Here is a 17,977-nt window from a genome sequence, read left to right as displayed (position 1 = left end):
CAGTGAACCAAGGATGAGGCCAGGGAGGCCCAGCAGAGAATGGGGGCAATGTGAAGCTATGACCAGAGGCTGGGTGTGCCCTGGGAGGAGGGGACAAGGGGCCCCAAACCCCTGTAGGCAGCACAGGACAAGAGCAGCAGAGAGAGCATGGGTCAGAAAACGGAAAGCAGGCCCCACATCGTTTGACAACAACAGAGAGTTCAAGCTCTCTGCAGTGACGAGCAGGTATTCACAGGAACTGCATAAAAATGGGGGACCATGAGGAGTGCCCATCCAGTTTGGCACTGGCCTCTTGGAAGCAGTGGAGGCCAGGAGCCCAAGACAGGCTAGCACTGAAGAGGTTACGTTCTATTTCTTAGCTTTGAAGGGAGAAAACAATCCCTTAAGTCTCAGAACATTCTAGAACACCAGAGACACTCAGAAATTCTATGTCTACTGGAAGGGTTTTTCCTCTAGGGGGGTGCATTTGGAGAGAAGCATAAGCGAGTGGGCACAGGGTATGTCACCCCTTTGACAAGGCCATCCTTGGGCACACGGCATTGGTTGGACCTCAGCCTGTGCTCTGTTGTCTATCTCTGCTTTACTCTAACAGTTGTATTGTGTTGGCCCCATGACAATTGCCTGGGCACTACCCATACTGTGTGCGCGTGTGTGGTCACTGTTGTAGTAAAACAGGCTGGTGGCCCAACATCTTGCTCCCTCCTCCCTCCCTCCTTCTTCCCCTCTCTCCCTCCTTCCCTTCTTTCCTTCCTCCCTCCCTCCCTTCCTCCCTCACTCCCTCCTTCTTTCCCTCCTTCCCTCCCTCCCTCCTTCTTTCCCTCCCTTCCTCCCTCCCTCACTCCCTTTTTCTTTCCCTCCCTTCCTCCCTCCCTCCCTCCCTCCTTCTTTCCTTCCCTCCCTCCCTCCCTTCCTCCCTCACTCCCTCCTTCTTTCCCTCCCTCCTTCCCTCCCTCTTTCCCTCCCTCCCTCCCTCCTTTCCTTCCCTCCCTCCCTCCCTTCCTCCCTCACTCCCTCCTTCTTTCCCTCCCTCCTTCCCTCCCTCTTTCCCTCCCTCCCTCCCTCCTTCTTTCCTTCCCTCCCTCTCTCCTTCCCTCCCTCACTCCCTCCTTCTTTCCCTCCCTCCCTCCCTGCTTTCCTCCCTTCCTTTGTTTAGGAAGTAGAGCTCCCTGTTGGGCATGGCCTGGTTGATCGTAAGCTCTTTCACTAGTCCAGCTCTATCTCAGGAAGCTATGAGAAAGGGATGGGAGCGAGGCCACACCTAGCCCTGGTCGAGGCATTCGGGGAGCTCCCAGTATTCATCTAAACATTAATTATTATTGTCTGTTGGGCAAACATTACTGCATGTCAGGCTCCAGGGCCAAGACACGGGCCACCCCAGCCTTGCCAAGACTTGCAGTATGGCAAGGAGAGTAGGCACATGAAATGAAGTAGTGAAAACCAAAAGGCAGCACTGGGAACACTAAGCACACAGCAGAGGCCACCTCACCTCCAGGGCCGGGAACACACACTCACAGCTCCAGGTGGCACAGACCATCTAGGGCTGACCTCCAAATGTGAGAGTAAGAAGCCACCATGCACAAGGTGCTGAGTCAGCACTCCATGAGCGACGGATGTCAGTCATGCGCTGCTCCCATTTGCAAGCCACTTAGGGGCTTGTAGGGGAGGTGAAGCAGGCACAGGAGACATCACCAGGCAGACTGCTGCATAAAATGGACCCAGAGTGTGGGAGGGCACAGCAGGGGGCCTGCAGGAGAAAGACCATCGTCACAGGCGTAAGAGGTGGGCAGGGCGAGGAGGCAGCATCCCATCTTGATGGCTGATGGTAGGTGGCTTTTTTAAGAAGCGACACATCAGAAGGATGGAGAATTTGGCCAAGAAGTCTGTAGGGTATGGGCAGAGTCCCTCTAATGCATTGTTCTGCATGAGACACTGGGTACCTATAGAGGCCATGTGGCTAATTAAGACTTGAAAGACTTTCCTGGATTTGTGTAGCTCTCCGTCAACACATGTTTGGCCATTTAGCTCCTACAAAGGGAGGTTACTGCCACAAGGCTGGCCCTCTGAGAACACAGTCGATCGACGCAGAAGCAAACCCCTCACTCTCCCATCCCCCTTTGATCCTCTCCCCATCTCGCTCCCTTTGCCTTGTCTTCTCCCAAGACACAGCTAGGAACATGACCTAAAATGTTACTCCATTGGGCATTAAAAAACGTTTTTTAAAAACTATGGTAATTAAGAAAAGTAGAATGACTAGTTTATTAACACTTTTTTAAACATGTTGTTTGTTCAGGACACAGGTTAGACTCTGCCTTGCGTAGTGGGGTTTTGTTGTTGTAGCCGGCATCTAATCCCAGCCCTTGGTTTGCAGGCAGGGTGAGTGGTACGTGCTCACGCCCTGTGTTTACCAGCCATCTGCTCTCACCCTTGTGGATGCTTATTCCTCTCCCGAACGCGACTCCATTTGTACCCTGTCAGGTTGACAGGGATGGGAGAAAGTGCGCATGGCTGTGAGTCTCTGGGCGTACGACTGAGGACTGTGGCCCCTGAACTTTCCGTTTTCACCTGCACAGACTCAAAGCCACCCCTGCACACGATGGTGAACGAGTGGGCGTTCCATGATACATTAATAAGGCAGTTTTGCCAACAAAACGGCAGCCCTCCCCACGAAACCCAGTATGTGAGTATTCTTTTAGGGCTCCAGTCCAGAGGTGGGCAGATCTTTTCTGTAAAGGGCCGGATCGTAAATAGTTAAGGATTTCTGGGCCATGTGGGCTCCGACATGGCTACACAGCTGCTGTGGGAGCAACCAGATAATGTAAATGAATGAGTGTTCCAATAAAACTTTAACGACGAAGATAGGTAAGGGTCCAGACGCCGCCCTCTTGCCGTAGTCCGCTACACTCCATGTTCTTCCTGTGTTGGTAAACTCAGAGGGTGTTAAGAACTTCTGAGGCCCATGGGCTGGGCCCCTCCTCTCACAGAGAAGTGAACTGGTTCTTCCAGGGCATCAGATGAGCTCATGAAAGATTGCCCTGGCTCTGAAGGCCCCATCCCAGGCTCTGTTCAGTCCTTTATCCCTGGCCCGACTCACTGCTGCTCAGTCTGCTCAGGGGGAAGCAGGCCATGTCAACAGCTGGGGGCTGTATCCCAGCTATGTCACTTGCCCTTGAGGGGACTGAACCTGCACTCCATCTGGGAGCTCACCACTGCGCTCAACCCCACACAAGCTCAGCCTGTATTTGTTATGAGCTGAATTGTGACCCCAGATTCATACGTTGAAGCCCTAATCCCAGTGTCCCAGAAGGTGATACTGGGTTTGTGGAGAGAGGCCCTTTATAGGGGAATTCAACTTGAACGGAGGTCATTGGGGTAGGCCCTACTCCAACATGACCAGTGTCCTTATAAGAAGAGATTAGGAAACAGACACACACAGAGTATGACTATTTGAAGACACAAAGACGACAGCTGTCTCCAAGCCAAGAGAGGCCCCAGGAAAACCAACCTGCCCACACCTGGGTCTTGGACTTTCCCAGTCTCCGTTGCTTGTGCCACTCACGCTAGGCTCTGTTGTTACAGAGCCCCAGGGAACATGCAGCTTCCTGTATGTAACATAACAGTTTGCCTGTGGGGAGTCGACCTGATGGGTGACATTGCTAGGGCGAAGGGAGACCGAGATGGTCATGTTCGCCTCCCAAGGGACGGTTCTCTCGCCTCTTCCTAGATCACGAAGCCTCCCCATGCCCACTCTGCAGCCTGCTCCAGGAAGGCCATTCTACATTCAGGGACCCCGGGCCGGAGACTGCAGGCCAAAGGTTGGCGACTGCATGTAGGGATTCATGGGGATCGCCACCAGGAGGCGGGGGCGCCCAGGAGGGTGGCACTGGGGCCGGGCTGTGTTCACTACAAGGCGAATGCGGCTGCTGGGTGCTTCCCAAGGTGCAGCCCTCACAGGACACGAGGACACTCGCGGGGATCCACTAGCAGCAATTCTGTTATTGAATGCGAGCAGGAATAGTTCAGGCTTCCTGTTGGGAGAGCTACTAAATTAAAGTAAGTGGTCAGAATGTCCTTGAAGACTTTAATCTTTCTGCCTTCCCCCGGTATCCTCCGAGATTATTTCCATCCTGAAATGAATTGAGACTGACACATCAGTTGGTAGCAATTTCCTCTCCACCCTGCAAGACACAGACCCGGGCTGACGACGTCTCTTTAAGGCTCCAACCCCAAATTTTGCTCTCGTGGTTTTCAAAATAAAAACATGTGACCAGTCCTTTTTCTTAAAAAAAAAATCTTTTTTCTTAGGAAGACGAAGAAATATTGTATTCTATTGGGTCTGTCCCTCCCCAGAACTGGAAAAGAAACGGTAAAACAAATTATTTTCTTCCACAAAAAAGATACCGCCGGAGGGAGAGAAAGAAAAACGGTTTGACAGGTGCAAAGTGCTCAGAGGTGTGGGCTGGCAAAGCCCATCCCTCCGTGATGCAGTGCAGACCTGAGAATGAATACAAATATTTCCCAAACACTCAAAGATGTTCTGTGTGCGTGTGTCAGGAAGACAATGCGGACAGACGTGACGGAGCCGCTGCGATGTGGCCCAGTGCCAGCCTCCGAACAGCTGTGCGGTGCGTAAGAATCGCAGCAGCTGTATTTAAACTAGAAATTAAATCTCCTTTTATTTAATGTGCACGGTCTTTTTAGTTATCAAAAAGGAAACATTAGCAATTAGGGAATGTGCATTTCAGGGACGGCGCTGGATCGGCTGTTTTTGTTGTGGATGTCTGTGATCTCTCATTCTAAGACAGGATGGCGGCGGGCGGCGGCCAGGTTTCTTGAAAGAGAGGAGCTTCTGACCACCTTTCCCTTTGTTAGCAGGCGGGCACTGCAGACATGCCCTTCTCCCCACTTTGCAGAGGGAGGGGGGAGTGACAGTCATTTCATTCTTTATTGCCTTTGGTTTTGATTTGGTTTTGATTTGGAATGCTAAGGTGGGGGGGGCAGAGAGGAGGAGGAAGGGGAGAGGAGCAAACAGAAAGATAAAGAGAGAGGAGAAAGGAGGGTGAAGAAAAGAGATAAGGAAGGAGGAGAGAAAAAGGAAAGAGAGAGAGAACACACAGGCGCTCAGACCCAGGCTGAGGCCAATCAGACACTGTTTACATTTCGTGGGGAAAGGGGCCACCCCTGTCCATCGACAACTCTGAATCCCCTGCTGGCCTGGCTACCAACTCATGGTTAAGTCGATGTTCAGTAATGAGCTCAGGGCGGGAGGGAGAAAGTAAAGCAATCATGACGCTCCCTTCCGCGACTCGGAGCACATCTCGCTCACTAGTGGGTCTGCAGTCGGTATGCAAAGGGACAGGTGGGAATGGGGCATGAGGGAAGGAGGAGGTGGGATAAAGGTGGGGGAGGGGAGAAGGAGAAGACTTGTGGGGGAGACAAGCTGAGAGGGGTGGTGCTGTGATTTGGACAGCTGAGGGAGTGCTCCCCCAAAGGCTGGGTATTGGGAGCTTTGTCCCCAGTCTCACGGTAACACTAACAAACTGATGTCAATGGTCAATGGGTTAAGGGTAGGAACTTGCTCTGATTATGGTGTCCAGGAGGTGGGCCCAGTGGGAGGCCTTTAGGCCTTGGGCAGCAATTCTCAGGTGAGGGTCAGTTATGCAAGCCTGGGTCGGCTCTAGCTGCTCTTCCTCTCAAAGTCCTGGCTCACCATGTGGTCCTCCCACTGCACACACTCCACCCTCAGCAGACACCACACTGCACCTGCTGCCCGGTCTTGCATGTGAACCTCCAGAACTAAGCTGAAAAAATCTTCCTCCAAGAAGCGTCTCTCAGCTGTTAAAGTGGCATAAAGATGACTAATCCAGGTGTCTGCTGAGAAACTGGCCTTGATTATGAATTCTCCAGAAGAAGAATAGAGCGTGGCTCCTTCTGTCTTCATTATCTATTTTTTTTTTTTTGACAGGCAGAGTGGACAGAGAGAGAGACAGAGAGAAAGGTCTTCCTTTGCCGTTGGTTCACCCTCCAATGGCCGCCGCAGCCGGCGCACCGCGCTGATCCGATGGCAGGAGCCAGGTGCTTCTCCTGGTCTCCCATGGGGTGCAGGGCCCAAGCACTTGGGCCATCCTCCACTGCACTCCCAGGCCACAGCAGAGAGCTGGCCTGGAAGAGGGGCAACCGGGACAGAATCCGGCGCCCCGACCGGGACTAGAACCCGGTGTGCCGGCGCTGCAGGTGGAGGATTAGCCTAGTGAGCCGCGGCGCCGGCCTCATCATCTATTGAAACCTGGCTCCTGGCAATGCTGGATCTCCAGCTGCAAGCACTTGATCAACCTGAAGTAGCCGCAGGCCCATCTTGGTTATTTGCTCTAACAACGGTGTTTCTTTCCATAGTGCCTTCTTTTGCACTAGTTTTTACACTGCAAAGTGTATTCATGGCCATTAATATAGGGGTCTTTATAAAGGGAAAAAAATTTACGAGCAGAACACACGAAGAAACCAAACCCCAAATCAAGCTCTACTTGGAAAACGGAAGCACTCCGGGTCTTTCAGCAGGAAAAATCCATACAGGTAGTTCCTTATAAAGTGGACTCAAGTGCTGAGAAGCTAAGCAGGATGGGGACGTGACCCTGAGCTTATCCACAGAGCGGGGCAGCTGCACCCCTCAGACTGGAAGTAAGAAAGAGGCAGTGTCATTGGGGCCCACAGTCAGGGTCCCCGTGAGGAACGGGGTCAAGGTGTTCTAGGATCCTAAGTCCCGTGTAATTCTTATATTGCAGAGCTAAGGAGTGGGCCACTCTGGGATGGATATGAGGCACCGGAACCAAACTCAGTGACCAGCAGTCTCCTAAGAGCAGACATGTAAGTGTGGGAAACTATGAGGGTACTTGGGAATGTGCACAGAAAACCTACACCATTTTTTAATTCCGTTTTCCATGAACTTTGTGAATTGCATTTGTATTCCAGGAAGTGGTGACAGCTTGTATTTGATTCTGGGAGATGTGCACACCAGGGAAAGCCACAGGGAAGAAGAAAAGCTGAAAAGTAACAGAGAAGGCACAGGCACGAGAGTGAGGCCACCGTGGGAAGTGCAGTCACTTAGAACGACTGGGGTGAACAGGACGGGATCAGCTTCGAGAAGCCAAGAGCTGCTGCTCGACCGTGCAGGACGGTATGGAAGGTTCTGAGCAGACAGGGGATGGGACAAGATTCAGCCTTTTCAAGGAACAGTGGGAGCATGGGCGATGGATTGGAAGGAAAGCCCAGACCAGGGGCAGGGAGACCAGGGAGCTGCAGGATGCCCAGGAAGAATGTGAGGGTGCCAAGTGCAAGGCCCTCCTGCTGGGATCGGCAGTGTTCACGAAGCCTTATCCTTGGCTTGTCTGTCACTGGAGTCCAGAGACTTAGAACGAGATGGGGCAGGCAGTAACTCGTCAAGAATTTCAGCTATGGCCGGCGCCGCAGCTCAATAGGCTAATCCTCCGCCCGGGTTCTAGTCCCTGTCGGGGCACCGAATTCTGTCCAGGTTGCTCCTCTTCCAGTCCAGCTCTCTGCTGTGGCCAGGGAGTGCAGTGGAGGATGGCCCAAGTGCTTGGGCCCTGCACCCCATGGGAGACCAGGAGGAAGCACCTGGCTCCTGGCTTTGGATAGGTGTAGCTCCGGCCATAGTGGCCATTTGGAGGGTGAACCAACAGAAGGAAGACCTTTCTCTGTCTCTCTTTCTCTCTGCCTAACTCTGCCTGTCCAAAAAAAAAAAAAAAAAAAAAAAAGTTTCCAAGAATAGAAGGCTCTTCCCTTGAGTTGACATGGATATTTCTAGAAGTTCCTTTTACAAGTGTAAGACCACATAGGAAAAGGCACATCAAACCTTCTTTTCAATAGTTTTATCAGAAATCAGCAAGTCACTTTCCTACCAACAATATACAAGGGAAGGGAAACGCTTGCTAGACCAGGCGACATGCCTCAGTGGAAAGCTGGAGGTCCTAGGCCCTGCAAGGCCAAGATAATGCAGTAATTGGAGAAAGGAGTCAGAACAGAAGGTGAAAAAATGTAAAAGGCGATTGGGGATTACCTCCCAGAGTCTTCTGGAAAAAAGCATGCCCTTACAATATTGGCCCCGTCGTGGGAGCGCTATGAAATGCCACAGTCAGAACTCAGTATTTGCAAGCTAAGACAAGGTGTTTTCAACATAACCAAACCATTGTCTCACAAAAGTACTTAATGGGCCATGCTTGGTCTTCTTGTGGATTTAACAGCCACAGCATCTGTGGTTTTCTGGATTTATGGCAATGCCCATGTTCTCATTGGTGGTGCCACACAGCATACCTAGCTCATCTATTTTACTTTGGTACCTTCGGTGACACAGATAAGACATGCTTCCAAGTTTCAGATCCTAAAAGTTATTCAAGTCACATAAAGCCAGCGCTAATAGAGTGTCAGTCCCATGGATCCAAATCCTTATTGAATTTCCATACGCATCACCAATTAGGCATGAACAGCTTTGGTGTCCAGTGGTGGTCGGGGGGCGGGCAGAAGAGGCTGGTCGTATTCTGGCTAGAAACAGTTTTTCTTCTCATTTCAGAAGGTGAGATGCCGGAGTGGACACACAGAAAACTCCTTGTTATCAATGCAGACACACTTCTTCCTGACCCAACACTGCCTGTTGTCATCTGAGCTTCCAACCTCTATCCATGTGCTTTCTCGAAAGGAAAAGTCGGGATAACCTCACAAAGACACATACCCAGAGGCCAGATTACCCCGTTCTTTCTCTTCCGACATTTCCACATCTGGTTATTTATGGAGTCATTTACGCGCCTTTGCCTTAGCAGGGGCAAGCCCTAACCACCGGTGACGCCTTCGGTTCCCCTCCACGTGTCCAGTTCTAAGAGAAAATCACTCATCACAATTACACATGAACTTTCTTGAGGTGAAGAGAGACACACATTTTTCTGCTTCCCCACCCCCTCCCAACTCCAAATATCCAGCAGAAACATCCGAAAGCCGGTTCTAATTGAGCCATTTTCTGAACGCCGGCCGTGAATAGGCTGGGTGCGGATCGGACAGAAAGGACTATGAAATGTGTCATTACTGGGAACGGCAGCCCTCGGAGAGAGGTGATTGAGGAGTGTTGAGAGTGCAATTGAGGAAGTATAATTTGCTGCAAGTCTACATTATGCTTGGCCTTTAGACTATTTAGTAGTAAGCTGAGATTGAGAGGACTTAAAATACAATGGGAGGCTAAAATAGAAATAGCCATAATTAAAATATATACCAGCTCTGGAACATTTTAATAAAGCTGACCTTCAGATTGAAAATCACCTCTAAAAAATGCAGATGCTGGACATAAAAGAGGAATAATGTAAGGTGATTCTTGCTTCTTCCCCCTTTTACCTGTCTTCTACATTTCACCATCAATAAATACTTACTGAATATCTAAAACTCCCCCATTGAGATGGATGAAGTCATTGGGTTATAAAGAAGTGATTTGCCTTCAAGTCAGTTTTCCGTGGAGTAGCAGGGAGGTTCATAAAAATGAGTAAGTTTTATTGGGCCGATGTCCTATGTGGCTTGCAGATGGAGTGAATTCACTTACCGGAGCGAATGAGGAAGCTGGCGGTCACCTCCACGCGCACTTCTTTGGTCTTACGGAATGACAGGTTAAGGCAGCCTCTCCATCCCCTCTTACAAGCTGTGGCGACTGATGCCCAAGCCCTACAGTTGGAACAGGTGTCCCTCCAAGAAACAAACTCCCTCACTTAGACTGGGCTGTCTACCACGTGCCTCCCAACACACAGACACGCAGCTTATGGAGGTGACTAGAATGTTTTTCTTTTGTGAGGCCTCCTGTTACAAAAATCTGCCAATCTTCACTCAATTCTTTGTTTTCTCTATGCCAAAAAGATTACAATTTCGGGCCGGCGCTGCGCCTCAATAGGCTAATCCTCCGCCTTGTGGTGCCGGCACCCCGGGTTCTAGTCTGGGTCTGGGCGCCGGATTCTGTCCCGGTTGCCCCTCTTTTTTTTTTTTTTTTTTTTTTTTTTTTTTTTTTTTTTTTTTACAGGCAGAGTGGACAGTGAGAGAGAGAGAGAAAGGTCTTCCTTTGCCGTAGGTTCACCCTCCAATGGCCAGCGCACCGCGCTGATCGAAAGCCAGGAGCCAGGTGCTTCTCCTGGTCTCCTAAGGGGTGCAGGGCCCAAGCACTTGGGCCATCCTTCACTGCACTCCCGGGCCACAGCAGAGAGCTGGCCTGGAAGAGGAGCAACCGGGACAGAATCCGGCGCCCCGACCGGGACTAGAACCTGGTGTGCCGGTGCCGCAAGGCGGAGGATTAGCCTATTGAGCCCCGACACCAGCCCCGGTTGCCCTTCTTCCAGGCCAGCTCTCTGCTGTGGCCCGGGAGTGCAGTGGAGGATGGCCCAAGTCCTTGGGCCCTGCACCTGCATGGGAGACCAGGAGAAGCACCTGGCTCTTGGCTTCGGATCAGCGCGGTGCACCGGCCATTGGAGGGTGAACCAACAAGAAGGAAGACCTTTCTCTCTGTCTCTCTCTCTCACTGTCCACTATGCCTGTCAAAAAAAAAAAAAAAAAAAAAAAAGATTACAATTTCATCTCAAGTGACTCCCAGTGATATTTTGATCAGAAAACTTTGAAGCAATAACAAATTATCCTATAGGAACTGATTAAAGATTTGAAAAATGTATAATATTAATACTATTTAAACTATTTTCGGCTACAGAAAACTATTTTTTTCCTGTACCTCTATTTTTCAAATTATTTTTATCTTCTTTAAATTTTTGTTAATTTACATTACAGTCAAAGGCTTAATGCTCTACTAAACAAACAGCTCAACAAGTAGAAAAGAAAATAGCAAGGCTTACACACAACAATCTATGAAAAGATGTCTATCTCATTTATATACAGCAAATTTTAAAATAGTCACAGGTCATTAAGCTATAGCAGAGTATCAGTCTTAAAGATGTGTTTGACAAAGATTTAAAATTGATATTCACGGGCATTTCTTTCTTTTTCAGGTTTTTTACTTTTAAAAATTTTCACTCCCACATAAAAGAGAGAGCATGTGGTACTCACCTTTCTGTTTGCATCTTACAGAAAACTCATCTTAGGAGAGTAGCATGACTGTTAATACAAAAGCCAATAAAAATAATACTAAATTTATATGTAAGTCTCACTTGAAAATATAAGTGCCAAAATTATAAATAAAAGATTAGCATTATGTTAAAACAATAACATCCTATGACCAAGCAGAAGGCAAGAGTAGATCAATATAAGAAAAGGTTATCGATACAATCCATTACCTCAACAAATTAATCACATCAATAGATACTTAAGAGGTATTTGCAAAACACAACAGTAATTTCTAATAAAATTTTTATGTAAAATAGAAAGGAAGAAAAAACATAAATATAGATTATTTAACAAAGGCCAACAGCAAATGTTAAAATATTAAATCCTAATTAGGAAAATATTCAAATCATTGAGAATAAAGTCAGCAACTAGAAAGGTCTGCCTATAATAAAATGATACTTGTACACTGGCTTAGAGACTTTTAGTGAACTCAGTAAGATAAGAAAGCCAAGTAACTTGCATAGATGTGGTGAAACAGAAATAAAGCTATGGTTATAAAGGACTGGTTGTATACTGGGAATCGAAAAAATTATACTAAAACAAAAACTACTCAAATTAGTTTTAAAACTTGGTAAATTGACAGACATATGCTAAACATACAAAATTAATAGTTTAATACAATCTAACAATAAAACCTAAGCATGGAAATAAGAAAAAAGAAAAAAAACTAAAAACTTTGGGGCTGGCATTATGGTGTAGCAAGTAAAGCTGTTGCCTGCAGTGCTGGCATCCCCCATGGGTGCCGGTTCAAGTCCCGGCTGCTCCACTTCTGATCTAGCTCTCTGCTATGGCCTGGGAAAGCAGTGGGACATGGCCCAAGTCCTTGGGCCCCTGCACCCATGTGGGAGACCAGAAAGAAGCTCCTGGCTCCTGGCTTCCGACTGGCCCAGTTCAGGCCACTGTGACCACTTGGGGAGTGAATCAGAGGATGGAAGATCTTTCTCTCTCTGCAAACTCTGCCATTCAAATAAATAAATCAATCTTTTAAAAAAAGGGAAAAAAGAAACGCTCCATTTACAATAATGAAAAACACTATAAACTGTTTAGGAATAAATGTAGCAAGAAAGGCATAATATCTCTAAGGAAAAACTATAAAAATCTCCCAAAAGGAAATAAAAATGTCTGGATCAATGAAAACAAATCATGTTATCAGATGAGAATATTTCTTATCACAAAAATGGAACTTCTCCAAAAATTTGTGCAATGCAACTTTAAAGTACCAACAACTAGAATCCAAAGTTTGAATTGGCTAAAATGATATTGAAGTTTACATGAAAGAGGTCTGGCATTGTGGTACAGTGGTTTGCTCTGCTGTTTGCAAAGCCAGCATGCCTTATCAGAGTGCTGCTTCCTGTCCTGGCTGCTCCACTTCCAATCCAGCTTCCTGCTGGTGCTTCTGGGAAAGCAGCAGAAGATGGCCCAAGTGCTTGGGCCCCTGCACCCATGTGGGAGACAAGGATGGAGCTCCTGGCTCCTGGCTTTGGTCTGGCTGATCCTGGGGTGTTATGGCCATCTGGGGAGTGACCAATGGGTGGAAGATCTCTCTGTCTCTGTCTCTCCCTCTCAATTTGTCACTTTGTCTTCATATAAATAGATAATATAGATAAATGCATATTTAGAAATTAAAACATTAAATTGAAAATGAAGACAAACCAATAGAACAATGTTTAAAGACACAAATAAGCAATTCACAAAGCAGTATATTCAAAAGGCCAAGAAATAGGAAAAGATAACCAAACTCATTAATGTTAAGAAAATGCCAATTAAAATGAAAATACATATTCCTTTACGTCTATTAGACTAGCAAATCTTTAAAAACTTAAAAATTAGGAAAAGGAACTAGCAGTGACGTGGGTATAGGAGTACTTACACATTTTTAAGGGGAATTATATAAAATGTTACAGTTTGGGGATGGCACAGCAGGGGTGGGGGCAACATATATTAAATTTAAAACTACATTTATTCTTTGACCTGGAAATTCTCTCATAGGATAAAATCTTTAGCATGTAAAGATACACATTCTAGAACATTTATTGCAGTGTGGTTCACAGCAGAAAACAATCCAGAGACAAATAGAATAGCCATCAGTAGAGGAAGTGTTAAATTAGTGATAGTTCCCAGTCCATGGAATATAAAGCGGCCATTAAATACAATAGCCTAGAGCTAAGTAAGGTCCCCTTGGCAGGATACCTCTGCTGATGACTGGCGATTTCTACCTAATGCAGGATTCCTTTGCTGGGCCATCTTTTATGTGGTGTTTTGGGTTACAAGATTTTTGTCAGGTCTGCAGACCAGTGGCTGTCCCTGGCCAAATCCCACTTCCTCCTGCATTTTGTTTTCTGGGATTCAGATATGCATCACGGTCCCATTCTATTTCTTCTCCATCTTATATTTCATGGCAATTATCCGAAAAAAAAAAGAAAAGAAAAGAAAAACTAGACTCCCAATTTCATTTCAGTGAAGGGCCTGAGATAACACGTATGCTTGGTACTAAGAATCAGCAAATTTCCTGAGGGGAAACAGTAGTGAGGGTCACAATTCATTTTGCTTCTTTGAGGGTCTTGGCTACCTTCTTTGCCCCCTGAGTCTGCCCACAGATTCAGGTGTGTGTGCCTATTTAATTTAAAGTGTCTTTGGTGAGAGGATGGTAAAAGCAGCTAGTCCATCACAGCTAGAAATGGAAACCCCGCCTCTAGGCTGGAGACCTCCTCTTGTTAGCTTGGAGCTAGAGTGTGGGTGGCCCGCCCTCAGGATGCTGTCCAGCACTCTTAAATTGCTATAAAGACTTTTGGAAGCAGATACCCCTGCAGTCTATGGCTGTTGAAGAAATCTCTGTGCTTTGGCTTCTCAGAGGCAATTATACATGGCCCCTGAATTATGATGGCTTACTTACAGTTTTTCAGTGTGACAATGGTACAAAAGTATACCCTACAGCCATTCTGCCTGCCATGGTCCCTGCAGTATTCAATACATTGCATGGGATATTCAGCACTTTATTATAAACCAGACTTTGTATTAGATGACTTTGCCCAATGACAGCTGATGCAAGTGGTCCGTGCATATTAAATGCTAGCTAGGCTAAGCTGTGATGTTAGGCATGTTAGGCGTGCTACATGCAGTTTTAACTCCTGATGTTTTCAAAGTAAAATGGGTTTGTTAGGCCCTACTCATCATAAGTCAAAGACCATCTGCCTATTTCTTTACTTTAAAACTCATAGCTCTCATCCATACAGTTGTTCATCCTAAATTTCATAGCACTGAGCAAAGCGAATTAACGAGGGAAAGTTCATTTATTTCCTTCATTAGTTCACTTCCTTCACTGCTATGTTCTTAATGTCTTTGTCCTCCAAATTTCACATGTTGAAATCTGTTCCCTAAGGTGACTGGTGTTAGGAGGTGGGGACTTTGGGAGGTGACCAGGTCATGGGATGGAACCTTCAGAAATGGGTTCGATGCCCTTGTAGAGACCCAAGAAAGCACCCTTCCCCCTCCATCATGGAGGACACACTGAGAAGGTGCCACCCACGTATGAGCTGAAAAGCAGCCCCTCACCAGACGCGGAATCTGCTTCGTCTTGGACTGCCAGCCGCCAGAACTGTGCGAGACGTATTTCTACTGTTTCTAAGCCACACACATCTATGGTATTTTGTTATTCCCAGCTGAAGGGACTAAAACACCCAGGACATAGTTACTGAGCACGTGCCCTGGCCACAGACGCTCCAGCAGGAAAGATACAACCTCACGCATGGGTCTCTGCCTTGAGGAGTCCACACGGTAGTGAAGGAAGTGTAAAGATTTCTAAATAGCTATGAACACACAATGAGTGCCGGCATAGAGAACGAGGTCATCAAGGCTTCGGCTACTGCTGCCGTGGGGCGCACTGGGAAACCACACCTGACTCAACTGTAGCATGAGCTGCATTTCTGCTGCGTGTTTGTAGGAAGTAGTGTTTACTGAAAACACTCCACATACAAATTGGGAGACCACAGAGATGGTTGCAGCTTGTGCTGTCTACAGTGAACCAGCCAGTAGGACACAACTCCACCCGACCCATTGGCTTCACAGCTGTATGGAGCCTGAGGTCCTAGCATGGTCGTGGCCTTGAATTCCAAGTGCTCTGGAGCCTGGGATGCTCTTCTGGCAACACTGCGGTCCCCAGCGGGATGTGGGGTTTTAACGAGACGAACATAAGCAATGTCTAAAACTTGATCTTCATAGAACATATTCTTTTGCTCAGAGTTCTTCTTTAAAGATTCACAGATGGTTAAGTCAAGGATGCCAGCATTCTCTTCTTGTATCCTGGAATTCAGGGTTCTTCAGATAAAAACAAATGGATCATTGGATATCAGCAAAGCTGTTCACTGTATGGTTGTAGACAGAGTTAGCTGACTTCCTTGATTATGTTCCAGACTCTACCATGGCCTTGCCAAGCAACAGTGGGCAAGTTATGTGACTCCTGTGTCTCCATTTTCTCACCTGCAAAATAGGATTAATAATAGTACCTATCTCAGAGATTTGTCATTAAGATTACATTATTAAATTATTATACAACAGAGCATTAGGACAGTGTTTGGTACACACTAAGTGCTCAATTAATGATGCTATAAGGACTATTATTAATATTATTAACAAGGAGCATTTGTTGTTCTTTTTTAAAGATTTCTATTTATTTATTTGAAAAGCAGAGTTATAGAGAGAAAAAAGGAGAGAGAGAAAAAGAGAGAGGTCTTCAATCTACAGGTTCACTCTCCAAATGGCCACAAAATCCAGGGCTGGGCCAGGCTAACACCTGGAGCCAGGAGCTTCCTCTGGGTCTCCCGTGAGGGTGCAAGGGCCCATGCACTTGGGCCATCTTCTTCCGCTTTCCAGGTGCATTATCAGTGAGCTGGATTTGAAGTGGAGCAGCTGGGACTCCAACCAGCACTCACAGCGGCTTTACACGGCTATGCCACAACGCCAGCCTCAGCATTTGTGTTCTTAAAAACTGCTGGTGCTATTGTGAAAATAAGCACTACTAATTAATAATCGCTGATAAAAACCATCCAGTGCTGGAATTATTTTAAATGCATATGGTCCTTTCTGTTAAGATAAAGATATTTTCATTTGAGCAATAGGACATTATGCAATGCCTGGAACTGCCTGGAAGATCCTCTAAATGTCTCTCCACCCAGCCCCATCCTCCCGCACTCTGCTTCGGGACACACATGCTCAGAACCCAGCATTGGAGAGAGGATGGTCACAGGACACTTTGCTGCACAATGACATTGTGGAAGGATTTTAGCAATGGCATCATCTAAGTTTACTGGAAAACTGCAGTATGGGAAGTCACTTGGGGGACAGAAGACGCAGGAAACACGTTGGACAGAATGGGCTCAGCTTTTATCCTGGGTCCCAGCAAGGATGGAAATTTCCATTCTCAGTCCCTGAGAAAATCATGAAATTTGCCATCATCAGAAAAATCTGCACTTTAGAGGAAATTTTATAAGGAAGTCCCATACACAAAGCGGGTGGCAGCAGAGCCAGTCAGCTGAGGCAGGATGGGAAAACTGTCCTAGAGCCTTCCTTTACCCACCCCCCAAACCCTGAGACTCCTCTCAGAGTCCCACAGGACATCCAGGGGGACACCTTGAAAACCACTGACGTAATTATCGTAAAGTCTTTCATCAACTTAAAAGTCTTTTGAGTTACAAACCACAGTAGTAATATTACCAGAAGTGCAGTCATCTTACATGACACCGTTAGTGGCATGGCCACTTTCTTAAATGGCATGGGTTGGACTACGTTAATTCTCAAGTGCATGGTCATTGAGGGTAGCGACCTAGTTCTTGTGCCTTAAGGAGGTGAACAAATTGCTTGACTATCATATGCCCAGAGCCCTGTCCCTCCCCTACGTCACTGTCGAACTGCAGTCCACAATTCCATGGCTTTTGCTTGGTGAATGAATACACCCCATGTCAACACTGGCTGTGTCCAACAAGAACAATGCAGAAAAGTGGACAAGATTCTAGGCAAGCTGGGAGTTGCCCAGGACTAGTGCCTTAGGACCAGGAATGTCTCTGCTCATGTTTGCTGACTGGGTATCTGAATAGAGACAGGGTCAGGATTAAACTTTCCTACTATGAATAGAGAGGAAAAAAATCACAATTCCAGAACACGATGTGCTTGATTTTTCAAAATCAGTTTAAATCATGGGTTAGAAGACAGGTTCACTAAGAACTGAGGTCCAGAATGCACAGTCTGCTACTGGGGCTGGTCGTGAGGGGGCTTATGGATACTGGCCTTCCCCCACCCCAAGCCCTGTGCAACAGAACTGCAGGGCTAGGTGGCTTCTCTGTTGGTAGAAAATCAGCTCCTCACTCTGATCATTATGTTCTTCTTGGGCTGACGGCTACACTTATCCATTTACCATCAGAGCTGGGCAGAGTACCAAGAGATGCTACAATGAGTTATTGTATGCCAAACATATTCTCCATCAGGCTGATGTCTTCTGGAAAACTCCCGCAGCACCTGCCATGGTGCTGTACCTATCTCTGACCTTCCTCGGGGAAACACAGATCAATCCTTTTGTCCAAGGAGATATTAGGCAGAGTTCTGTATTGGTTGCTCCAACCTGAAGTTAGCCTGTAGCCAGGGAAGACAATCTCAGAGCTGTTGCACGTGTCAGTTCCAGGCAATGAACCATTGCCTCTTCCCACTGGAAGAGGGTCAGCACAGTCAACCTGACAGTGAGTGGCAGGTAGAGTGTACTCAAGAGAGGGTGCTGGGTGGGGGTACAGTGTTGGTCCCTGTTGCCGCCTTTGTTGGCTGTTTGGTTGCTGGTATACTGGTAGTGCTA

The 17,977-nt window shown here is 47.2% G+C and overlaps 1 long non-coding RNA gene across 2 annotated transcripts; it reads left to right on the top strand.

The window, feature by feature from the left end:
* The first annotated feature begins 410 nt into the window (after positions 1-410).
* LOC103349987 (uncharacterized) lies at positions 411-9,456 on the top strand. 2 transcript variants are annotated; one of them, XR_007924164.2, is made up of 5 exons: positions 444-497; positions 3,722-3,812; positions 6,777-6,858; positions 6,964-7,168; positions 8,579-9,456. It is a non-coding gene; the product is annotated as an uncharacterized lncRNA (long non-coding RNA). The 2 variants fall into 2 exon arrangements; XR_518076.4 differs by lacking the exon at positions 3,722-3,812 and having other exon boundaries at positions 411-497; positions 8,579-9,453.
* Positions 9,457-17,977: the final 8,521 nt, after the last annotated feature.

Source organism: Oryctolagus cuniculus, chromosome 7 (genome assembly GCF_964237555.1).
Source record: "Oryctolagus cuniculus chromosome 7, mOryCun1.1, whole genome shotgun sequence".
NCBI lineage: Eukaryota > Metazoa > Chordata > Mammalia > Lagomorpha > Leporidae > Oryctolagus > Oryctolagus cuniculus.
Note: the sequence above shows the minus strand (reverse complement) of the source record. Positions and strands in the feature narration are given on the sequence as shown.